This window comes from Lissotriton vulgaris, chromosome 8 (assembly GCF_964263255.1).
Source record: "Lissotriton vulgaris chromosome 8, aLisVul1.2, whole genome shotgun sequence".
In the NCBI taxonomy this organism is placed as follows: Eukaryota; Metazoa; Chordata; class Amphibia; order Caudata; family Salamandridae; genus Lissotriton; species Lissotriton vulgaris.
This window is the reverse complement of record NC_141696.1, coordinates 1,546,931,007-1,546,956,837: the sequence shown is the minus strand read 5'-3', so window position 1 is coordinate 1,546,956,837 and position 25,831 is coordinate 1,546,931,007. Positions and strand designations below refer to the sequence as shown.

At 46.8% G+C, this 25,831-nt stretch overlaps 1 protein-coding gene across 2 annotated transcripts in view; it reads right to left on the bottom strand.

Moving 5' to 3' along the window:
- Positions 1–25,831, bottom strand: part of LOC147700339 (uncharacterized) — a 76,886-nt gene that overhangs the window by 9,655 nt on the left and 41,400 nt on the right. The window contains exon 3 of one of the 2 annotated variants that reach the window (XM_086935707.1): positions 317–525. The exons of the other annotated variant lie outside the window; for it this stretch is intronic. The gene's annotated coding sequence lies outside the window, so the exon portion shown is untranslated. The remainder of the gene's footprint in view (positions 1–316; positions 526–25,831) is intronic. 2 annotated transcript variants of the gene reach the window in all.

Sequence of the window (25,831 nt, the reverse complement as noted above, 5' to 3'; positions counted from 1 at the left end):
TTGCAGGTCAGAAATATCCCAGAAATTTTCAGAGAAGATCCGAAATTCAAAGGGGGTTTCAGTCATATTTCCACAATCTCTTTACACCACTGGATGGTGTTAGGTATAGAAATAGCCACAGAACATGCAAAGGCAGAACTCAAAGAAATTGAAGATTTAGAAAAAGAGTTACTTTGTGGTGACGGAGTAACAGATGCTAAAACACTTTTGGACAACCAAAACAGTTGATGAATTCAACTCCTTTGAGTTGAAGAAAAAGGCGGATAAAGTGGCAAAAGATACAAAAAACTTCTCAAAAGAAAAGGTTTATTCTTACCTGAGAAAAGACTGTTACAGTAAAGTTGGCACACAAAACAGACAAAATACGTGGGGTAGATATAGGAGGATTCAGCCTAAAACCTTCTCAGAGACATCAGGAGGTTCAGACGACTCCGACGATGCCCAACCGGGACCAAGTCGCGCTGATAGTCACCCAGGTCAGCCGTTTTTAGATCGAGGCAGGAAAAGAAAGGCCAAAACATAGTACTAATGCGCAGGGGAAAGGCAAACACAGAATAAACATTACCAATGGTGGCCTCAGCAATGCTAGGCCACAAGAGTATTAGAACAGAGACCACCCCTATCTTCAATTTGCCACAGCATGTGTTATCCTCATCAGAAATGTCTTTATTAATTAAGGGACTATCATTTGTAATTACAGAGAGTAGTGACTTTTTCAATCTAAAGACAGAACTATACCAGATCTTCCGCAAGATACGACTTAAACTGTTTTCTATGGACAGAGATGACATAACACCAGACTCCATCACAGGACTTTTTTATCCCACTAACTGCATGATGCCACCAGAACTCATAACATTTGAGAAAATCATACTTGCAGGAGTGGACAACTTGATAAGTATTAGTCGTTTCATACCATAAAATATCAACTTGGAAGAACGAAAAGCCCTAGAGGGGCTCAAAAATTATAAATCTATCATACTCAAACCGGCAGACAAAGGAGGTGGTATAGAACAAAACTGGGAGGCTTTTTGTCAGTAACGAAAAATGGGTGCACAACCTATAGTAAACACACTGGTAGTCGCTAAACTGATGGGGTGGTGCAACTGGGTGAGTGGAGAGCCTTATAACCACTCAGAGAGTGGTAGTAGAATACCACTTGACAAAGATTACAAAGTATACCCAATGCACTCTGGGATAAAGCAATGTTCAATGACATTCAAACACACAAATAATACATAAAGCGACAGAAGGATGTAGAATCTCCAAGGGGTGAGTAGTCCGGTGGAGTCCTTTAATAAGTCAAACAGCCAGCTGACTGCTTTATCCCAGAGTGCATTGGGTATACTTTGTAAAGGAGGTGGTATTGTTGCCCAAGACCGGAAAGACTACGACACTGAGATTAGAAAACAAATAGTAGAAGTTAAACACAACAAGAAATTAGATACCACCCATTGACCAGTATCACTAAAGAGATTTTAAGAATAACCACGGAAGGAAGAGAACAAGGTTTCTTGGCAAGAAAGAATTTGAATTTCTTAATGCAGAACACCCATAGCCCTGGCCCACTATACCATCCCCAAGATCCATAAAAATACCACAAATCTTCCTGGACGCCTTATACTTTCGAGATATGGTTTGATCTTAGAACCGATTGGTAAATATATAGATTTTTTTATTAAAGACGATGCCCCACTACAGGAAACATATGTGAGAGACTCCATACACATGATCAACTTAGTAGAAAACAGGCCAACAGATTGGCTGGCAACTCTTGACATTTCCCCTCTCTACACCAATATACCACAAATTGAAAGTATACAGATGATAGAAAATCTATTAGATACCAGACCTAAACCAACGTAGTACCCACTACATTTATCTTTTCCCTTCTACAAATTGCCCTGAAATGTAATTACTTTGTTTCTAAAGTTCAAACAGAATCCACAAATGTTCTTTCTTACTTTTTTCCAAAGAAATTTCTTTCTTCCTTTTATTTGATGCTTAAGGAATCACAGTGTTAATGTTTTTATGTCAGTATAAATCATATGGTTCTTTTAAGCGGCGTCATGATATCAACTTTATCATATGTGACATTTCAATCGTCCCAATGCATTTCGGGTCGAGACCCTTCATCAGGGGCCTATTGTGATTCCTTAAGCATCAAATAAAAGGAAGAAAGAAATTTCTTTGGACAAAAAGAGTGTTTGTGGATTCTATTTGAACTTTAGAACAAGGGTTGTTTCAACCCACAGGAGTGCAACGAGGGGACACTAAGGAGGTCATACCTATTGTTTCATATTAAATATTACATGGACCATATAGAACAAAAATGTGCCCTTAACACTACGAGCAGGTACTGCTCCAGCATTAAATGTTGGAAGCGGTATATAGACAACATATTTCTTATTTGGTCTGATAGTGCACATGACTTCAATAACTGTCACATATTTAAACACCATACAAAAACTCCTCACCTTCACCTCTATGATATGGAAATCTAGCATAGCTTTTCTAGATTTACAACATGAAAATTAGGTCTTATATACTTCCCTTCACAGAAAACAAACAGAAAGGAACACTCTACTTTCCTACAAAAGTCACCACCCGCGTGCACTGAGAGCTGGCCTACCTTTCAGACAATTTGTGCGCTTGCGCAGAAACTGTGCAAAAAGAGATGACTACATGAAAGAGGCAGATAATATGGAAGATAAACTAGTGTCAAGAGGCTACCCCAACAGGCTAGTCAGGAAGTCACTAAAACATACCTGGTTTTGCCCAAGAGAAGCACTGTTAGTCACCAAAGAAAAAAACACATTTGACAGACTCATTTGGTGACTACATTTGGTGTACATACCAAACCAAGTCAGCAAGCTAATTACAGAGAACTGGCATATCATCAAGAGCACACTATCGAAGTACCCATGTTCGCTTACAAATGTGGCAAGAATGTGAAAGACCACTTAATCCGGTCCTCCTTGGAAAGCCCACTTCAAACAACGAGCTCATTGCAATCCGTATGGGCCCTACCAGAGGTCAAGGTGCATTTTAACTGAGGCAACTATGTATGAAGTGCATTCACCTTTAACATCAAGACATTTGAACATGCAAATGTTAAACACACACTTGAATTTGGTTGCAAATTGCAACACAAGGAATGTTGTGTACTGCATTACATGCCCCTGCGGCTTGCCGGCCATTGCACAAACTCAGCAACCCATAAAAGCGAGAATAGTCAAGTCAAGTCAAGTCAAAGAATTTATATAGCGCACTACATACCCAGAGGGTCTCAAGGCGCTTAGGGAGGGGAGGAGGATTACTTGTCAAATATCCACGTTTTAAGTTGCTTTCTGAATGCTAGGTGGTTCTGGGTAAGGCGAAGGTAAGTGGGGAGTGAGTTCCATGTTTTAGCAGCCAGGTATGAGAAGGATCTGCCTCCCATGGTGGTCTTGTTGATGCGAGGTACAGTGGCGAGGGCTTGGCTGGAAGAACGTAGTTGGCGGGAGGGGGTGTAGAAGGACAGTCGTGAGTTGAGGCATTCTGGTCCGATGTCGTAGAGTGATTTGTGTGCGTGGGTTAGCAGTCGGAAAGTGATCCTCTTATTGACGGGTAGCCAGTGGAGGTCTTTCAAGTGGCCAGAGATGTGTTCGTTGCGCGGGATGTCTAATATGATCCTGGCTGAGGCGTTTTGGATTCGTTGGAGTTTCTTCTGGAGTTTAGCGGTAGTACCTGCGTAGAGGGTGTTTCCGTAGTCTAGTCGGCTCGTGACCAGAGCATGGGTGACTGTTTTTCTTGTTTCGGTGGGGATCCAGCGAAATGTTTTTTTGAGCATGCGAAGAATGTTGAAGCAGGATGAGGAGACGGCGCTGACTTGTCTGTTCATTGAAAGTGAAGAATCCAGGATAACGCCTAGGTTCCGTGCGTGGTCTGTCGGGATGGGTGCTTTTCCAAGGGCTTCCGGCCACCAAGAGTCGTCCCATGCAGAGGGGAATGTACCTAAGATGAGGACTTCTGTTTTATCTGAGTTCAGTTTCAGACGGCTGTGTTTCATCCATTCGGCAACTTCTTTCATTCCTTCGTGTAGGTTAGTTTTGGCGGTGCTGGGGTCATTGGTGAGAGAAAGGATCAGTTGAGTGTCATCCGCGTAAGAGATGATGTTGAGGTTGTGTTGGCGGGCGATGGCCGCGAGGGGGCTCATGTATACGTTGAAGAGGGTGGGACTGAGTGAGGATCCTTGTGGTACGCCACAGATGACTTCAGTGGCCTCGGACTTGAATGGTGGAAGGCGGACTCTCTGGGTTCTTCCGGAGAGGAACGAGGTGATCCATTCAAGTGCTTTTCCTTGTATTGCGATGTTTCTGAGGCGTTGTAAAAGGGTGCTGTGGCAGACTGTGTCGAAGGCTGCAGAGAGGTCGAGGAGGATGAGGGCGACTGTGTCTCCATTGTCCAGTAGAGTTCGAATGTCGTCTGTTGCTGCGATGAGGGCGGTCTCAGTGCTGTGTTTTGCTCGGAAGCCAGATTGTGATGAGTCGAGGGATTTGTTGGCTTCGAGGAAAGCGGCGAGCTGGTTGTTGACAGCTTTCTCGATTACTTTGGCCGGGAATGGAAGGAGAGAGATTGGGCGGTAATTTTTGAGTTCGGTGGGGTCCGCTGTGGGTTTTTTCAGAAGGGCGGTGAGTTCAGCGTGTTTCCAGCTTTCCGGGAAGGTGGCGGAGTTGAAGGAGCAGTTGATGACATCTCGGAGGTGCGGTGCTATGACGGAGTCTGCTTTGTTGAAGATGTGGTGAGGACATGGGTCTGTGGGGGATCCTGAGTGGATGGAGTTCATCAGGCGGATGGTGTCCTCAGTGGAGATTGGGTTCCAGTCGTTGAGGGTGTTCAAGGGGGAGAATGTTCAGCATATGGTTGGGTGGGTTGGTCTCCGGGTTGGTTGTCGAAGCTGTTGTGGATGTCTGCAATTTTGTTGTGGAAGAATGAGGCTAGGGAGTCGCAGAGGGCTTGAGAGGGGGTGATGTCGTTGGAGTTGGCCGAGGGATAAATTCCTTGACGATGTTGAAAAGTTCCTTGCTGTTGTGGGCGTTGTTGTCAAGTCGATCCTTGAATGCTGTTTTCTTGGCCTTTCGGATTAGTTGGTGGTGTGTGCGGGTGGCGTTTTTGAAGGCATCCTTGGTGCTAGTGGTTGGGTCTTTTTTCCAGGCCTTTTCAAGGGAGCGGCAGTTTCTTGGACTTCTTAAGATCATCGTTGAACCATGAGGCCTTCTTGCTGCCAGGTTTGTTTTGACGTTTTTTCAGTGGTGCTAAGTGTAGGAGAGTAGGGTCTGCTATCCTATGGTCACCCCAAATGTTTGCTTTTTGCTTCACTGGTTTCTGACTTAATGTGGCTGTGGGCCTGCTAATCAGACCCACAGCCTGCTGTTCTCTCTCTAAATTACTGCCAAGGCACTCTAGGTGCATTACGAATTGGAACTGGTTCACCTTATGAGCCCCTGTAATAGTGCACCCTAGGTGCCCAGGGCATAGGTGTATCCAAGGCCTACCAGGGGCTGCAGCACGCATTGTGCCACCCCTGGCCTGGCCTCCATATTTGACACAACTGGCTGATCACTCAGCTGGGGTAAGTCGGTGTAACCACCTCTTACTTGGGTACAGTATGTCTGTGCCTAACCCTAAACTGGACACATATGTTCCTATCAGCCACTCCTATGGAAGGCCTCATCAATCCTGGAGGCAGAGTGCTTGGAAATATGTGAGATGGTGCTCTAGCATGAGCTGAGCCTGTCTGCAGCTGTCGGGAACAACTCCCTAAGCTGTTCCGGGATATTGCCATACCATATACTCTTAAGTGCATTATAATCCTCGCGGTTATATGCTATCTTTGGTTTGGCTTTATCAAAACATGTCGAGTAAGGTGTCATACGAATTGGAATACTATCCCCTCGCCAATTCTGGCGACGGGGATAGCATTCCACCCTTCTAGAGGGACACGACATGTGTGTAGCCTTAACCCCGGTTAAAGTTAAACAGAGCCTCAGCTTCACAAAATGGACGCTGCCACCACAGACACAAGTCTGGCCTCCTGCTGCTGACCGAAACTCGGCAGATGGTGGCCTGGACAAAGGGTTTCCTGCCTTGGGAGGTGCGAGCACCACCCCAGACAGGATTTTGTGTATTGGGTAGGACAGGGCTGAATAGAATCAGACATGCCCGGGGCACACAAGGTGTCCCCGTGCATAGGCCAGTCCAAACCGGTTCTGGGGCCTTCCAGCCCCAGTCCTGGCGCGGAGCTGGACAAAGGAAAGGGGGTGTAACCACCCCCCTTCCTGGTTCCTCCCAGAGGAGGGACCTAGTAGGTGATCCACCCCCAGTTTGGGAATAAGAGGGGGAGCAGTGCCATTGCACGGCAGATCATCCTGAAATCAACTTTAAACAAGAAGAAGACTGGACTTCGACATTCTGCTGCACAGAAGACTGAAGAGAATCTCCCTTGTGGCCTAGGAGTGGCCACCCTGTGAACACAGGTACCAACCAGCAACTCGACGTCTGCTTTGCCGCCGCCTCCCGCCGGAGACCGAGCCCAGAGCCCGACAAGAACCAGACTCCCAGACCTCTCAGAGCCCGATCCACAGTCCCTGCGAAGAAGGGACCCGTGGAGGCACCGAGTGACGTGGGACCGGACCTCTTGAAAGACACTCGAAAAGCTGACTGCGCAGCTTCTGAGGCATCCTCGACGTTGTGCTTTGGGGATTGAGAACCCCCACCACCGAGCCGCCCTTGCACCGAAGATCAGCCCTCCAGCATCTCCACGATCTGCGTGGGGCCCTTTTGCATTGTGCCACTCGACGCGCCATCCCGGCCACTAGCCACGCGGCCAGCGGCCATCTTGGCGACGAACCCGAAGATTTACACAGCAGGTCTGGTTGCTCCAGACCTACCCAAGCTCCTGTGAAAAGGAGCACCCGCTCTGACCTTGCTGGTCCGAGTGAACAGCATCTTTCAACTTCTGCGTGGCTTGCATTTGCCAAGGCCTGTTTGCTCCGATCAGGTCGCCGACACCGCCAACAGCGAGAAGCCTACGTGGGACAGCTCGTGACCGACTCCTGGACGTCCTCGACCCCGGGTATCCACGTGGCTGCAGAAAGAAGCTACCCGACAACGCCTGTTTGCACCCGACATCGCCTGGTTCCAATCTGGTTCCACGGTAGTCACTGGCTAGTGACTTTGAACACTGTCCCCTCTGCTTTCAGGTCTTCACATCTTCAGATCCACCCTTGGATCCACCGGAACTCTTCTCATCGAGCCGCCTGCAGCATCTTCAGCTCCAAGCACCATCGACCAGCGTGACGAAACCCGACACAGCTTCGACCCTGTGCACCCGCTTCCTGTGGGTGAGGTAACTCAGCTCCGCCGGTGCTCCTGCACTGGTACACATCCCAAGGGCCTGTGTTTTAAGTTTCAGCTCCGTAGGTCACTCGGAAGGTTCCTAACTTTCTAACTTTGTGCTTTTTACGCACCATAGACTGTGTATTGAGAAGTGCGTGCACTTTGAACACTGCACCCGAGTCCCGTGGGCCTTTCCCGACTTAGTCATTGCCAGTCTCGAATAGCTCCAGCGATTCCCAAGGCCCTAGGCCTCTTCACTTTCCTCCTGGTATCTCTTATACCACTTTCTTAGTATATGGTTTAGGTGGCCCCTAGGGCTCATCCATATTGTGCAACTTTTGTGTATTTTAAACTGTCTTGTGATTTAACGCTTGTGCTTCTGTGCTCATAAAGAGTCCAGGGGATTTTAATAGTTAATAAATCAATATATATTTTCAATATATATCTGTGTGGTGTCCCTTTCATTTGGTATTCAAGGGGGTTGTGTATGGTATAACAGCTGGCTTCACATGCCTTTCAGAGTTTAGCCTAAGACTGCTTTGTCCACGTTACCACTAGGATAACTGGTCTACAAGGTTGAATTACAACCATCATCATAAGGGTTGCTTGGCATGGTACAAAGTGATCACTAGAATTAGTGAGCATTATATACCAGGCCAACTTCTCACACTAAGGTGTCGGCGGTGTTGGATAACCATAGGGTGAAGTTGGCGGCAGCTTGGTCTGGGTTAGAAGAGTGGGCTGGGGTGTTTAGAAGGAGCGATGAGGAGATCTGGTCGATGGTGATTTTGTTCCAGTTTCTTTGCAGAGTTGGTTGGAGGTGGTTGATGGGTTTTGGCTTGTTGTAGGTGAAGTGAACGCAGCTGTGGTCAGTCCAGAGGAGATCCGTAGTGTGGCTGAAGGAGACATGATTGCTGGAGGTGAAGATGGGGTCGAGTGTGTGACCTGCGATGTGGGTGGGGGAAGTGACCAGTTGTTTAAGTCCGAGGTTGGCGAGGTTGTCCAAGAGGGTGGTGGTGTTGCGGTCGTTGATCTTTTCAAGGTGAAAGTTGAGGTCTCCCAGAAGGATGTAGTCTTTGGAGGGGAGCGCGTGTGGAGTGATGAAGTCCGTGATGTCTTCACTGAATTTTGCGCGGGGTCCTGGTGGTCTGTAGAGGAGGGTGCCTCTGAGTGTGGTCTTGGGGTCGATGTGGATCTGGAAGTGAAGGTGTTCGGAGTTGGCGAGGTTGGCGTCAGAGCTGGTTGAGATGCCGATTGATTTTTTATGGACGATAGCGATTCCTCCTCCTGTGTGGCCGGTACGGTCCTTGCGTGTGATCTTATAGTCTTCAGGGATGGCGATGGTGATGTCTGGGGCGGAGGAGGCGTTCATCCATGTTTCTGTTAGGAAGGCGACGTCTGGAGAGATGGTGTCTAGTAGGTTCCTTAGGTCAATGGCGTGCCTGTGGACCGATCGGGTGTTGAGCAAGATGCATTGTAGGTGGTTGGGGTCGGGAATCTGTGGTGTGGTCGTAGCGGAGATGTTGTCGGTGCCGATGAATTTGCAGGAGTGGCAAGAGAAAGGTCCATGGGTGAGTCCAGGAGCGGCTTGGATGCAGTTGGGGGCGCGACCGGGGTTAAGGGCTAGGAGGGTGGCGGCATCGTAGGTAATGCGGGAGGGCTGGGCAGCGCGAGGGGCAACATCGCAGTTGCATTAAGCATTCAGTAGTGAATGCACCTCTTGTTAGCCATTTTTCTGAAAAGAACCACACAGCAGATGACATAAAAAGGCAAGTCATAGACAAATTCTCTATTCCAGAAAGAGGAGGAGACCTCAGACGTATTCTACAACAACTAGAATGCCGTTGGATAGAAGGAACTAACTCCATAACCCAAAGATTGAACTGCGCAGAAGATTGGGGCAGTTTTACCACACTCAGTAATTGACAACACAATGATGTACATATTCACCCATCATGTAATTTAAGACCCATGAATATGTCTAGGAATGTATGTACTTACGAGGTATTTACCCAGAAATTATCGGGTGTCAACTGTCCTATAACTGTTACCACTGCATGTGATTACATTTTCATACTTGCTAGTTATTGCAATTCTGCTATGCAAAAGATGACTATATTTCGTAAGTTACAGTGTTGGAATTAAATATGAATTTAAATGTGTCAACATTAACACTAATTGCATATGTTTAGGGACATATTCACAATGTTTACTTATCAAAGACTTCCACATCCTGGTTTGCCAAATATGCTGTTTTTATAATATATGCTGTCTCTAAAACCAACACCATTAGCTTGGGTACAAATGTCCATCCCGGTCATCTGTAAACATCAATAGCTATATTCAGGTGTTTGCTATGGTTAAACATTGATATATTCTTCTATCACTGTTATGTTATGTTATGTTATGTTATAGGTGTATTTGTTAAGAGCACAGTTACTCCAAGGAGCGGCCTCCTTTGTAAGAACGGTAAAACTTATGCACAATTTTCAGCTGCTGGGAGGAAGATCGCAGCGTTCTGAGTGGTTTGTAGGGCTGAATTTTGTTCCTAATATACAGGGCCCCAATGTTATTAAGAGCCTTAAAAGTTAGGACCAGTGATTTAAAAAAGACTCTTTGTCTCACTGGAAGCCAGTGCAAGGATCTAAGGTGGGGAGACGTGTGACCTGGGTCCAACCATTACCACCGACCTAGTCGCCGCATTTTGATCCACCTGCAGGCGGTTCAGTCAGTAGTCCGGAAGGCCCAGGTACAAAACATTTATATAGTCCAATCTTGATATAATCAGGGCCTGGACCACAGTTTTCCTATGCGGAACAGGAAGCAAAGGGATAAAATTCCTCATAATTTTTAAAAGGCTAAAGCAGGTGCCAGCAACCGATTGAACCTGGGACTTCATCGTCATGTCAGAGTCCAACTTCACTCCTAAATTTTTTGCAGTAGAGACTGGTCTTTCAGGAGGAGATAGATTTTTAGGCCACCATTGACGGCCACTCATCGCCTGGGGTGTGTCCGAAAAAGATAATTTCTGACTTGTCGGAGTTGCAGAGCAACTGATTTTGCCTAAACCACTTAAAAACCTTGGTTAAGCAAACATTGACTTCATTGCCATTAAGCACCTGATCAAGGTGAGCATCAATTGCGTGTCATCTGTGTGCGATATAATTTTTGCCCCGTATTGTTCTGCAGTAGGAGCCAGGAGGGTATATATATATATATATATATATATATATATATATATATATATATATATATATTGAACAGGGTCGGACTTAAGATGGAATCTTGTGGGACCCCTACGCTCAGTGGTGGCATGCGGGCTGAAAAAGGGGGGGTCCAGACTGTTTGCTGGCGGTTATCCAAGAAGGTAGAAAAACATCTGAGCATCGTGCCCCCAATGCCGCTCTCCCTCAATCTATGAAGGAGGCGATCATGTGGCACAGTGTCAAAAGCCACTGACAGATCTAATAAAATCAGCACAGCCTTTCTGCCTCTGTCTAAGGTGATTTTGAGCATCTCTGAGATTTCTAATAGAGCCGAATCTGTACTGAAATTTTCTCGAAAACCAGACTGACTCGCATGAAGTACCTGGCTGACCTCAATAAAATCTGTGAGGATGGTATTCACATAATGCGGCAGCAAACGCATTGAAACACACAATAAATTCTCTCCTTTTTACCAGTTGAAACACCACTAATACACTCAATTAAGATTGCCCATTAATTATTATTCCACTCTTCAGGCACACCCTAATTCAGCATCGGTCTGTTTACTATTTCCTTTGACGATCACAGAGTGCTCGCTCCCATCGGCATTTGTTTTTTCCCCAATCACGTCTGCCTGCATTTTCATTGCGTCTTTGGCGGGAAGAAAGTCCCGATATACACGTAGCCCAATAGAGGCTCTTTGTCACTAAATCTAGCAGAAAGACTATCACTGTTCTGCTGATTAGCGGTCTGGGTGCAGGCATGTACCTACTTACGATCATGTAAGGTAAGAGACCCCCGCCAATATCGGCTTGCCAATGATGCACACAGTGTCCATGACACGCCAGCACTCTGCTGACATTGTGCTCACTTCTGTCTTAGACCATCAATCTAGGACCCAAGCTACATAATTACTGAAAATGAGCAGCCGGCCCTTCGCGCTACTAGGAACGATCGTGTTCCAGTTTAGACAAAGCCTGTACCTCTAGCGCATAACACACCCATCTGGGTAATGTCTGTTTTTCCATTTCTTAGCTTCCAACAGCTGCCTTTGAACAGCCATCTACATAAAGTACTACCACTCTTTATCCAAAGCACACACGCCGAGACTGCGTATTCTGATAACCCCTCATATAGGAATTTTCCCGGAATGCTCTTTGTTTATTTGCCAGCCTACTTCTACCCAGACATGGGGTAAGTTCACCTCCTCATTGTGCGACCCCAGCGAAGACATGTTGCCTATTTTCGGTCTTAATTTGACAATAATATGCTTCATTTTCTCACACATATAACGCCCGGCCAGGTCCCGTCTGAGTACTTTTTCTTCACTACACTCACGGTGGCACAACTCTTACACTAGGCTGCGCAGACCCACCTTCAGGTATTGCAATAATATGCTTACACCTTTCCATTTTCAAGCACTGCTGACACACCGCAGTTCCTGACTGACAATATCTTTCCCCTTGTTTCAGGTGTCCCTACACACCCCCAGGTCCCGAAGAGACCCTACATTGCGCACAGGGTCGAAACTCTGTTGACAGTTTGAAAAGCCAACCATTAAAAACAAGCATTTGCAATGCAATAGATCTCGCATTAGGAAAGTTTGAGCTATTGGTATTGTAAATGACAAATGTTTTATTTATGTGTTGGTTTGGAAAATAGTGAATTGAATAGCTTTGCCATTTACAATGTCAATAGTTTTAACTTTCGCAAATGTGACACCTATAGCATTTGTAATGCAATATGGGTTGTATTTACGTGACTTAGATGTATTGATATTACAAATAAAAATGGCTTTTATTTTTTTAATAATTAATACTTAAAAGTTATTGTAATTTATAATGGCAATAGCTTTTGTAAATAACTTTTGTGAAGATTATGTTCATTGTATTTTATTGTGATGAAAATCCAAGAACAGAAGTGAACTATTAACATATTTTTGTGACATTTGTAATGAAGTTTGAAACACTGAGAGAACATATTTGAACCAGTTGTTGAATGGTTGCAAAGATTGATGCTGTGGTGGCGCGGAGTGATGTTGTGGTGGCGACAAGTGATGCTGTGGCTTTCAGTGATGCTGTGGTAGCGCATAGTGATGTTGTGATACCCCTGAGTGATGCTCTGGTGGTGCTGAGTGATGCTGTGGTGATGCGATAGATAGATAGAGTGAGTGCGATAGATAGATAGAGTGAGGGCGATAAATAGATAGAGGGAGGGCGATAGATAGATAGATAGATAGATAGATAGATAGATAGATAGATAGATAGATAGATAGAGTGAGTGAGGGTCGATAGATAGATGGATAGAAAGAGCGAGGGTGATAAAGAGATAGACAGATAGAAGGGTGACAGATAGATAGACAGATAAAGTGTATTTATGTTGCATTGAGTAGAGTGTAAGTATGAGGCATGTAATTATATGGCACTGAGTGGTAATATGGGGAGTGTATATTGTATTCAGTAGAGTGTAATTGTGTGCCGTGTACTTATGTGGCACTGAGTGGTATTTGGAGCGTATGTTGCATTGAGTGCAGTGTAATTATGTAGCGTGTAATTATGTGGTACTGAGTGGTAATATGGGGAGTGTGTTGCATTCAGTAGAGTGTAATTATGTTGTGTGTAATTATGTGGCTCTGAGTGGTATTGTGTGGAGTATGTGTTGCATTCAGTAGAGTGTAATTATGTTGAGTGTAATTATGTGGCACTGAGTAGTATTTGGAGTGTATGTTGCATATAACTATGTGATTAAGGAACAGTGAGCAACCCAAAATACCCTTGAGGGCTTGGGTGAGTAAGTAGAAAGGTATAGGTGCCTTCAAGGGGATTTGTTTAACAAAATATAATTAAACGTGATTCAACTAACTCTTTAGGACAGGTCAATGGTCCTTATTCTTGAAAGGACCATTGACTTGTCTAAAGAGTTAGTTAAATCACGTTTAATTATATTTTGTTAAACAAATTCCCTTGAAGGCACCTATACCTTTCTGCATATAACTGAGTGGCATTTGGAGTGTATGTTGCATTGAGTGCATTGTAATTATGTGGCGTGTATTTATGTGGCACTGAGTGGTATTTGGAGTGTATGTTGCATTGAGTGCTGTGTAATTATGTGGCACTGAGAGGTATTTGGAGTGTATGTTGCATTGAGTGCAGTGGAATTATGTGGCGTGTAATTATGTGGTATTTGGAGTGTATGTTGCGTTAAGCGCAGTGTAATTATGAAGCATATAATTATGTGGCACTGAGTGGTATTGTGTGGAGTGTCTGTTACATTGAGTGCAGTGTAATTATGTGGCGTGTAATTATGTGGCACTGAGTGGTATTTGGAGTGTATGTTGCATTGAGTGCAGAGTAAATATGTGGCGTGTAATTATATGGCACTGAGTGGTATTTGGAATGTACGTTGCATTGAATGCAGAGTAATTATGTGGCGTGTAATTATGTGGCACTGAGTGGTATTTGGAGTGTATGTTGCGTTGAGCGCAGTAATTATGTAGCATATAATTATGTGGCACTGAGTGGTATTGTGTGGAGTGTATGTTGTATTCAGTAGAGTGTAATTATGTGGTGTGTAATTATGTGGCACTGAGTGGTATTTGGAGTGTATGTTGCATAGTGTGCAGTGTAATTAAGTTGCATATAACTATGTGGCACTGAGAGGTATTTGGAGTGTATGTTGCATTGAGTGCTGTGTAATTATGTAGCATATAATTATGTGGCACTGAGTGGTATTGTGTGGAGTGTCTGTTGCATTGAGTGCAGTGTAATTATGTGGCGTGTAATTATGTGGCACTGAGTGGTATTTGGAGTGTATGTTGCATTGTGTGCAGTGTAATTATGTTGCATATAACTATGTGGCACTGAGAGGTATTTAGAGTGTATGTTGCATTGAGTGCTGTGTAATTACGTAGCATATAATTATGTGGCACTGAGTGGTATTGTGTGGAGTGTCTGTTGCATTGAGTGCAGTGTAATTATGTGGCATGTAATTATGTGGCACTGAGTGGTATTTGGAGTGTATGTTGCATTGAGTGCAGTGTAAATATGTGGAGTTTAATTATGTGGCACTGAGTGGTATTTGGAGTGTATGTTGCATTGAGTGCAGTGTAATTATGTGGTGTGTAATTATGTGGCACTGAGTGGTATTTGGAGAGTATGTTGCGTTGAGTGCAGTGTAATTATGTAGCATATAATTATGTGGCACTGAGTGGTATTGTGTGGAGTGTATGTTGTATTCAGTAGAGTGTAATTATGTGGTGTGTAATTATGTGGCACTGAGTGGTATTTGGAGTGCATGTTGCATTGTGTGCAGTGTAAATATGTTGCATATAACTATGTGACACGGAGAGGTATTTGGAGTGTATGTTGCTTTGAGTGCTGTGCAATTATGTAGCATATAATTATGTGGCACTAAGTGGTATTGTGTGGAGTGTGTGTTGCATTCAGTAGAGTGTAATTATGTGGTGTTTAATTATGTGGCACTGAGTGGAATTTGGAGTGTATGTTGCATTGAGTGCAGTGTAATTATGTACCATATATTTATGTGGCACTGAGTGGTATTGTGTGGAGTGTGTTTTGCATTCAGTAGAGTGTAATTATGTGGCGTGTAAATATGTGGTACTGAGTGGTATTTGGAGTGTATGTTGCATTGAGTGCAGTGCCACTATGTGGCACTGAGTGTTATTTGGAGTGTATGTTGCATTGAGTGCAGTGTAATTATGTGGCGTGTAATTATGTGGCACTAAGTGGTATTTGGAGTGTATGTTGTGGTGAGCGCAGTGTAATTATGAAGCATATAATTATGTGGCACTGAGTGGTATTGTGTGGGAAGTGTATGTTGTATTCAGTAGAGTGTAATTGTGTGGCGTGTAATTATGGGGCACTGAGTGGTATTTGGAGTGTATGTTGCATTGTGTGCAGTGTAATTATGTTGCATATAACTATGTGGCACTGAGAGGTATTTGGAGTGTATGTTGCATTGAGTGCTGTGTAAATATGTGGCGTGTAATTAGGTGGTACTGAGTGGTATTTGGAATGTATGTTGCATTGAGTGCAGTGTAATTATGTGGAGTGAAATTATGCGGCACTGAGTGGTATTTGAAGTGTATGTTGCATTGAGTGCAGTGTAATTATGTGGAGTGAAATTATGCGGCACTGAGTGGTATTTGGAGTGTATGTTCCATTGCAGAGTGTGTGAGGGTGCTGAGTGTGAGGGAATGGTGGCATGCTGCGCTTTAGATGAATATGTTTAAAAGTAAAGTGTGCCATACTGCGATTGCTACAATAGGTGATTGTGGATGCGTTAACAATTGATGTGTGCACTGATGGCTGGTGGTGTGTGTGCCTGTAGAAATGGTGCACTGACGGTCGGTGGTGTGTGTGCCTGGTGAAAGCGTGCACTGACGGCTGGTGGTGTTTGTGGGCCTGGCTAGCTGGTGGTGTGTGTGCCTGGTGGAAGCGTGCACTGATGGCTGGTGGTGTGTGTGCTGCTGAAAGCGTGCACTGACGGGTGATGTTGTGTGCCTGGTGAAAGTGTGCACTGATGGCTGGCGGTGTGTATGCCTGGTGAAAGCGTGCACTGGTGGTATGTGTGTGCCTGTTGAAAGCCTGCAATGATGCCTGGTGGTGTGTGTGTGCCTGGCCGGCTGGTGGTGTGTGTGCCTGGTGGAAGCGTGCACTGATGGCTGGTAGTGTGTGTCTCTGGTGAAAGCGTGCACTGACAGCTGGTGGTGTGTGCCTGGTGAAAGCGTGCACTGACGGCTGGTGGTGTGTGTGCCTGGTGAAAGCGTGCACTGATGTTTGGTGGTGTGTGCCTGGTGGAAGCGTGCACTGACGGCTGGTGGTGTTTGTGCACGGTGAAAACATGCACTGATGACTGATGGTGTCTGTGCCTGGTGAGAGTGTGCACTGACGGCCGGTGGTGTGTATGCCTGGTGAAAGCGTGCACTGATGGCTGGTGGTGTGTGTGTGTGCCTGGTGAAACCGTGCACTGACGGCTGGTGGTGTGTATGCCTTTTGAATGTGTGCACTGATGGCTGATGGTGTCTGTGCCTGGTGAGAGTGTGCACTGACGGCCGGTGGTGTGTATGCCTGGTGAAAGCGTGCACTGATGTTTGGTGGTGTGTGCCTGGTGGAAGCGTGCACTGACGGCTGGTGGTGTGTATGCCTGGTGAATGCGTGCACTGATGGCTGATGGTGTCTGTGCCTGGTGAGAGTGTGCACTGACGGCCGGTGGTGTGTATGCCTGGTGAAAGCGTGCACTGATGTTTGGTGGTGTGTGCCTGGTGGAAGCGTGCACTGACGGCTGGTGGTGTTTGTGCACGGTGAATGCGTGCACTGATGGCTCATGGCGTCTGTGCCTGGTGAGAGTGTGCACTGACGGCCAGTGGTGTGTATGCCTGGTGAAAGCGTGCACTGATGGCGGGTGGTGTGTGTGTGTGTGCCTGGTGAAAGCGTGCACTGACAGCCAGTGGTGTGTATGCCTGGTGAAAGCGTGCACTGATGGCTGGTGGTGTGTGTGTGTGTGTCTGGTGAAAGCGTGCACGGATGGCCGCTGGTGTGTATGCCTGGTATAAGCGTGCACTGATGGCTGGTGGTATGTGTGTGCCTTGTGAAAGTGTGCACTGATGGCCGGTGGTGTGTGTGCCTGGTGAAAGCGTGCACTGATGGCTGGTGGTGTGTGTGTGTGTGCCTGGTGAAAGTATACACTGATGGCTGGTGGTGTGTGCCTGGTGGAAGCGTGCACTGACGACTGATGGTGTCTGTGCCCGGTGAAAGTGTGCACTGACGGCCGGTGGAGTGTATGCCTGGTGAAAGCGTGCACTGATAGCTGGTGGTGTGTGTGTGCCTGTTGAAAGCATGCAATGATGGCTGGTGGTGTGTGTGTGCCTGGCCGGCTGGTGGTGTGTGTGCCTGGTGAAAGCGTGCACTGATGGCTGGTAGTGTGTGTCTCTGGTGAAAGCGTGCACTGACAGCTGGTGGTGTGTGCCTGGTGAAAGCGTGCACTGACAGCTGGTGGTGTGTGTGCCTGGTGAAAGCGTGCACTGCCGTTTGGTGGTGTGTGTGCCTGGTGAAAGCGTGTACTGACGGCTGGTGGTGTTTGTGCCCAGTGAAATCGTGCACTGATGACTGATGGTGTCTGTGCCTGGTGAGAGTGTGCACTGATGGCCGGTGGTGTGTATGCCTGGTGAAAGCGTGCACTGATGGCTGGTGGTGTGTGTGTGTGTGCCTGGTGAAAGCATGCACCGACAGCCGGTGGTGTGTATGCCTGGTGAAAGCGTGCACTGATGGCTGGTGGTGTGTGTGTGTGCTTGGTGAAACCGTGCACTGACGGCGGTGGTGTGTATGCCTGGTGAATGTGTGCACTGATGACTGATGGTGTCTGTGCCTGGTGAGAGTGTGCAGTGAGGGGCGGTGGTGTGTTTGCCTGGTGAAAGCATGCACTGATGGCTGGTGGTGTGTGTGTGTGTGCCTGGTGAAAGCGTGCACTGACGGCCGGTGGTTTTGTATGTCTGGTGAATGCATGCACTGATGACTGATGGTGTCCGTGCCTGGTGAGAGTGTGCACTGACGGCCGGTGGTGTGTATGCCTGGTGAAATCGTGCACTGATGGCTGGTGGTGTTGGTGTGTGTGTGTGCCAGGTGAAAGTGTGCACTGACAGGCGGTGGTGTGTATGCCTGGTGAAAGCGTGCACTGATGGCTGGTGGTGTGTGTGTGTGCCTGGTGAAAGAGTGCACTGACGGCCGGTGGTGTGTGTGCCTGGTGAAAGCGTGCACTGACGGCCGGTGGTGTGTATGCCTGGTGAAAGCGTGCACTGATGGCTGGTGGTGTGTGTGTATGCCTGGTGAAAGCGTGCACTAATGGCTGGTGGTGTGTGTGTGTGCCTGGTGAAAGGGTGCACAGATGGCTGGTGGTGTGTGTGTGTATGCCTGGTGAAAGCGTGCACTGATGTCTGGTGGTGTGTGTGTGTGCCTGGTGAAAGCGTGTACTGATGGCTTGGGATGTGTGTGTGCCTGGTGAAAGCATGCACTGATGGCTGGTGGTGTGTGTGTGCCTCTGATCTCCGGTAGTGTGTATGCCTGGTGAATGGGTGCAATGATGGCTGATAGTGTTTGTGCCTGGTGAGAGTGTGCACTGAGAGCCGGTATTGTGTATGCCTGGTGAAAGCGTGCACTGATGGCGGGTGGTGTGTGTTTCTGTGTGCCTGGTGAAAGCGTGCACTGACGGCCGGTGGTGTTTATGCCTGGTGAAGGCATGCACTGATGGCTGGTGGTGTGTGTGTGTGTGCCTGGTGAAAGCGTGCACTGACGCCTGGTGGTGTGTATGCCTGGTGAAAACGTGGACTGATGGCTGGTGGTGTGTGTGTGTGTGTGTGTGCCTGGTGAAAGTGTGCACTGACGGCCGGTGGTGTGTATGCCTGGTGAACGTGTGCACTGATGGCTGGCGGTGTGTGTGTGTGCCTGGTGAAAGCGTGCACTGACGGCTGGTGGTGTGTGCCTGGTGGAAGCGTGCACTGACGACTGGTGGTGTCTGTGCCCGGAGAAAGTGTGCACTGACGGCCATTGGTGTGTATGCCTGGTGAAAGTGTGCACTGATGGCTGGTGGTGTGTGTGTGCCGGTTGAAAGCATGCAATGATAACTGGTGGTGTGTGTGTGCCTGCCCTGCTTGTGGTGTGTGTACCTGGTGGAAGCGTGCACTGATGGCTGGTAGTGTGTGTCTCTGGTGAAAGCGTGCACTGACAGCTGGTTGTGTGTGCCTGGTGAAAGCGTGCACTGACGGCTGGTGGTGTGTGTGCCTGGTGAAAGAGTGCACTGCTGTTTGCTGGTGTGTGCCTGGTGGAAGCGTGCACTGATGGCTGGTGGTGTTTGTGCCCGGTGAAAGCGTGCACTGATGACTGATGGTGTCTGTGCCTGGTGAGAGTGTGCACTGACGGCCGGTGGTTTGTATGCCTGGTGAAAGCATGCACTGATGGCTGGTGGTGTGTGTGTATGCCTGGTGAAAGCGTGCACTGATGGCTGGTGGTGTGTGTGTGTGCCTGGTGAAACCGTGAACTGACGGCGGTGGTGTGTATGCCTGGTGAATGCGGGCACTGATGGCTAATGGTGTCTGTGCCTGGTGAGAGAGTGCACTGAGGGCCGGTGGTGTGTATGCCTGGTGAAAGCGTGCACTGATGGCTGGTGGTGTGTGTGTGTGTGTGCCTGGTGAAAGCGTGCACTGACGGCCGGTGGTGTGTATGCCTGGTGAATGTGTGCACTGATGGCTGGTGGTGTGTGTGTGTCTGTGTGCCTGGTGAAAGCGTGCACTGATGGCTGGTGGTGTGTATGCCTGGTGAATGCATGCACTGATGGCTGGTGGTGTGTGTGTGTGCCTGGTGAAAGGTAGAAGGAAGCGCTATGGACTGTGTGTGAAATCCAAGAAAGAGTTCAGAATGCAAAGGCAAAGGCAGAGGGCAACCATGCCAGCATTCCAAGGAGCAGACGGTCGTTCACGTTAAAAGTGTGATGCCCTGAGGACATATGGCACTGTGAGGAGGCTGGGAGACACACGTAGACGCTAAGTGCCTGAGGAGATAAGGAGCGGAAGGAATTCCTTTGAAGTGTGATGCCGAGGCTCGGGAGAAAAGTGCGTGCACGGGCACATGCACTGTGCGTAATCCGTCTCCCAAAGCCCTTGGTTTTAAGAGTTGGTTTCAACACAATAGTTGTGAGTAATAAATTACTCGACCTAAAAACAGCCCTTATCATTATACAAAGCACAGTTCACACAATGTATACTTTCTCATGGTCGTTTTTATGTTATAAAGGAAACCTTGTACATATGTCACCAATATGTCACTACAACTTTAGGTTCCATTTTTTCACTGGGACATCATTCACTATTGCTTAATTATTATTTCAATACTCTGTATGTATTGTTCTCTTATAAAAAAGCTATATAAATAATTGTTTATGAAATACAAATCATATGTGTGTTCGGCTTGCTCTCTTTTTGACATCTTATTAGCCCTTTTCATTGCCATTGCACATTTGTATACTTCTATCAAGTTGCCATTAGTCCATAGGAGCCATTGTTTTTTGTTGACATTGTGTGCTTTGGCACACATCTGTGGTTAGGGGAAATATGAGGTGGTCTTTGGATACCTGTGCATTTTATGAATACATGTTTTCGTATCGTAGGACTCTGGTGACTTGTAGCTCATTCTAGGAGTACACTATGGGGGAGGAGCTATTTCACTTGAATTACAACTTGTGAAACAAAAGGTAAACACTGACCACACTACCCTGAGTGCATTAATCCACATCAGTACATAAGATTGTAAACTGTGAACACTTTATACACAGATCTCTGCATGACAAGAATGGTCACCATGCATGCAAGTGTGAAGGTCTCAGACCAGGGTAAGAAATTCCAAATATATAAACATGAAAGCAAATGCATTAGACCTCTTTAAGAATGGCTTGTAATAACCACTAGGACGTTTTATTACCATTATGATGAAGGTAGACACAAATGTGGAAACAATACTGAACAATACAAAGGAAAACCAGGAGCCAACACTGAAGGTTACAATGCAAGCATTAGAGGTGTGCTCAATATAGCACCCAGACTGTGTAGAGGAGTCAGAGGTGCAGCTTAAAGACACCAGAGACAGCCACAGAGAACAATTCTCCAAAAGTGCCTTAAAAATTGAGAAAAAGGAGGAGAAGCCTAGCTTGCAGTGAAGATGGCCGCGTAGGTGAGCAACTTCGCCGGGCGGAACTCTCACCCCACCATCCTGACCTAATCCTGGCACGCTATCTCGAGATTCGGACAGAGGAACCCCATGGCAACATCCTCCCGCAACTCTGGTCCTGCTGCGACACTGGGGACCGGAGCGCCTCGCCCGACAGTTCCTGGCCTCCGTGACGTCTGGACCGGGGGTTCGCCTTACTGCAGCGGCCGGCCGCGAGTTTGTCAACACCCGGGTCCGTGACCGGAAGTGGCCCGAGGTACGGAGCTTCCCTACTTCCTTCTGTCGGTGGGGGGGGTTGGGGGGGGGGGGGGTGGACCCCACAACCGCAGCCGGGGACCCTTCTGTGCAGCGCCGCTTTGTTTAGCGATGGATGGTGGCGCCGGGGGCCCTGCCTTTTGCCCAGAGAGGATTTGATTGCTGTGGCCCTTAGGATCTGAAGCGGACCGTGGGAGGGGGGTGCGCCTGCTATACGCGAACCCCCTGGCCAGAGTGGTTGTCAACAATTGCAAGTCGAGCGACGTTCTCTTAGAGAGGGGCACCAGACAGGGGTGCCCACTGTCCCCGCTGCTTTTTGCTCTGGCTATGGAACCATTGGCAGCCTGGGTTAGGTGGGATAGATCGATACGGGGTTTGCGGTGGACGCCTCACTGGGAAGACAAGATCTCCCTATACGCGGATGACGTTTTGCTTTATCTTACTCACCCTAAGGAGTCCTTCTGGAATTTTCTTGATGTGCTGGTGATTTTTGGTCGTTATTCTGGGCTAGCTATTAACTGGGCAAAGTCAGTGCTTTTTTGTATTAGTGGGGAACCCACTGGTGATTCCCGCATCGTGCCCTATTCATATCGAGACTACAGGGTTAAAATACCTGGGTATATTTATCACACTGGATCCGAAGGTATGGTATTATAGAAATCTGGCTTCTCCACTGAATAGATGCAGGAAAGACGTGGAGCGTTGGAAGACTCTTCCACTCTCCCAACTTGGGCGGGCGACCCACTTCAAGATGATGGCTCTGCCTCGGTTCTTGTACGTTTTACTAAACTCAATGGACCCGGTACCGGACGCATATTTCAAGGAGATAGAGGCTCTCCAGAGAGAGCTCCTCTGGGATGGTGGGGCCCGAATCGCCTTCAATAAGCTGACCCTTCCGTGGTATGATGGTGGAATCGGGCTCCCAGACCTGCGGAAGTACTATTGGGCCTCGCAGCTGGCAGCGGTGAATAATATTTACGGACTCCCCGGGGATCCGGGATATGCTATGGACAGGGGCCAGGCCCCGGGTGGGATGTTTGACCGAGCTTTATACGCTAGGCCCGGGAGGTTTCCCCTAACTGGCCCGACCGCACATGCGGTGCAGGTACTTCTATAATTTGTCCACTTCAGGTTTGTTTGCACATGTCTGCCTGTGTAGTGTATTCTAAACATTCTACATTTTAACAAGTGTGCACCGAATCCTTTGCACAACATGAATGACTCTTTAGTCCTCAAGAGGCAATAGTGGTGGAAGAACAAAAGTATTTTATGACTCTTTCAATAAAATTCAGCTCATAAAAGGTCATTCTTTTTTCAAATCAGGTAACCCTTTCCATCTTATAATAAGACAATTACATACAGTGTAGTGGGTCAGGGGTGGTATTTTACCATATGTGGTTTTAATTATGGAGAAGAACAATGGTTTCCACAGCTTACTATCGCTCATTTTGCTTTTGGACACTTTAATCAACAGGCATGTATGTTTAGATCAATCAGTTTGTGCTGTTGTGTTCATTCATCTAGTAACTGAATTTAGGGAAAATTAAACGGAAGGACACACTTGCAGAGACAATGGTCACTCACATATGCCAGTGTTAGACCAATAGCGATCTAAACAGCTATGCTAATGTGCACTGCTCTTTTATAGCGTAGCTATCTCCTTTCACAGCAAAAAGTATTCAACATTCTTCCGGCATTGCAGATCTCTGGTCGCATCCTTAATGTATTAAAAAAATTAAAAAGGTAAAAAGTGAGGCCATTGCAATACGTGTATGTGCCAAACATAGAATAAAAAGGCCTAGAAATACGCTTTCAACCTTTGTAAGCCATCAAAAGAAACATTTTAAGCACCGACAAACACAAACTGACCTACACTGAGTGCAGAGCAGCACGTGCACACCATAGTTAGTGGTGGGCCATGAGCACTTCGAATGCACCATTAGAGACAGCTCCAGGTCAGTGCTGACACTCTTTTAATTTCAGAATGGCAGGGCAGAAAAATAATACTTCCACAGATTATTTTCATATCATCCTGATATCAACCCAAAATATGAGACTCGTGTGCAGCCTCTGGCAACCACCATCCGGATTTTACAAGGCAATAAATTAGGGTGACCAGATTTTCAGAAGGAAAAACTGGGACAGGCACAAACCTAGAAATAGGCCTAATGTCCTATTATGTCTCAGGGCATCAAAGGTTATGCCAACAACTATAACCATCTCCCTCCAAATCCCTTCTCCAAATACAGAGAATGATTGCAATAAAAATCTCAAAGGCTTATCAGCAAACCCCTCTGCTCTCTCTTTCTTTATTTCCCTCCAACAAGAGCACGAAGTCCTTTGGGTGACCTGAGAAATCTCAGAAGAGGCAACTCCCTGCTGCAGAGTTATCATCCTGTCCTGGACTGATTGTCAGATACATCCAGAGCCATTCGATCCATCCTTGAGACTCAAGACTGTGTGACCACCATCATCCCCGAATACTACATATTGGAAAAATCTGACACTTTAAAAATTGTATTTAAATCATTACTATACCTTGCCCTATACCTTGCCCCAGGACATCAGAACATGTTCCACATTCCTCCAATTTCGTAAAAGACTTAAAACGTTGTTGTTTACCAAATAATATTTAAATAGGTGGGCACCCTGTTAGAGCATTTAACTTAATAACCATCTGAAGCTTGCAAATTAACCAGCGCCAAGACGCCTTCGGGTATACGTTGCGCTCTATAAATGGCAATAAATAAATTAATGACGTCTGTTGAACAATGTTATTTTCGTTCCTCTCCAGCATAATCATACTGTCAGAATAATTGCCAAATACATCACAATTCAATAATCTTGTTCAAAACGATATACATGTTAATTATTTATTCATAAAAAACGGTTGTAAAGGGAGGAAGACGGAATACATATCCGGGACGTCTGGTCACCCAGGAGAGAGCCCAGTAACAGTTCTATTTCAGTGCTCCAGAGGATGCTGTTGTGCAATAACCTCCAGGGGTGTTCTGAATTATAGAGTGCTCACTGGTGCTCTCTCGGTGTAGAAACAAAATGCTGGGGTCCCAGCAGAATGTGATGAGGGGCCCCAGAGACTCACATATGTCACAAATATTCAGTAAATGGCGGAGGTCGACTTCAAGTGCGAAAATTGAGAGTGAGAAACCCCTCTTCTGCCTCCACCATGCAGAATTATATGGTGCGCATATTGGATGTTTAAGTGAAAAGGAAAACTGGGCATATTTAAAAACAACACCCAACGTTGAGGCGATGTCATTACATTTTAACCAGGACGCTGAATGAGGCCCAGGTGCAGGGCAAGAGATATGAAGCGGCAGGACAGCGGTGGCCCCTATGATGAATCTAAAGTGCAGGCCATCTGCATGAGAGACAGGAGATTGGAAGAACGTGCCTAAATGCCAGATAGTTTCGTTATCTACAGTTTGTGCGTAAGGCTCTTGTTGCTTTTGTGGATCAAGTAAATAAAAAATATCAAAATTATACCGGTCTTGACGGCACCAGTGCACGTATATTTTCACTCATGCTGAACGTTGTATTTGTAAAATGTTTATGAGCAGTCCTGCACACTTCCAGCGGCCGTGACCGAGCTCAGCCAAAAGCCCGCCATCAGCAATTCTTTACCGGAAATGACTTAATGTTCTGTGAAAGGCAGGCGCAGTCAGCTCATGACGTGACATCACTAACGTGATGGCCATGCTCTTTCACTTTCAGTATGCCTCGACCAGGGTGGGACTTTGTGTGAAACATACCAGGCGGCAGCCACAGAATAGAACAGGAGAGAAGGACAATATTTTAATAATTACTGGGCCATCAATCTGCCGGAGGAGAAAACAACATAGACCCGGCCAGGTGAAATAAGGGCCGGTACTGAGCACCGGAAAGCTCCAGCACAAATTAAGCCCTGCGAAGCTGTCATTTAAAAATATGGCATTCTTTCTATCTTCACATGAAGTTAGCTAATTTGTGATTCTTAGACGGGGACCCGGAGGGTCGGCCGAGCAAGGGGGGAGGTGCCTCCTGGCGAGGGCCCTCTCCTTCAATCGTACGGACGAGCAACTTCCCCCCCCACAGATAGACACCAAACAGAGATGAGTTCTGCACACTTTTATATATCTTTAGGTAAGGTAGCTGACGATACAGTAGGAGCAGGATACGAGGATCCCGTCAATTCTAGTCTCTTTGGGGAAAGGGTAGCGGGACAGTCTCGGTACCGGACAGGTACAGGGGTAGCGG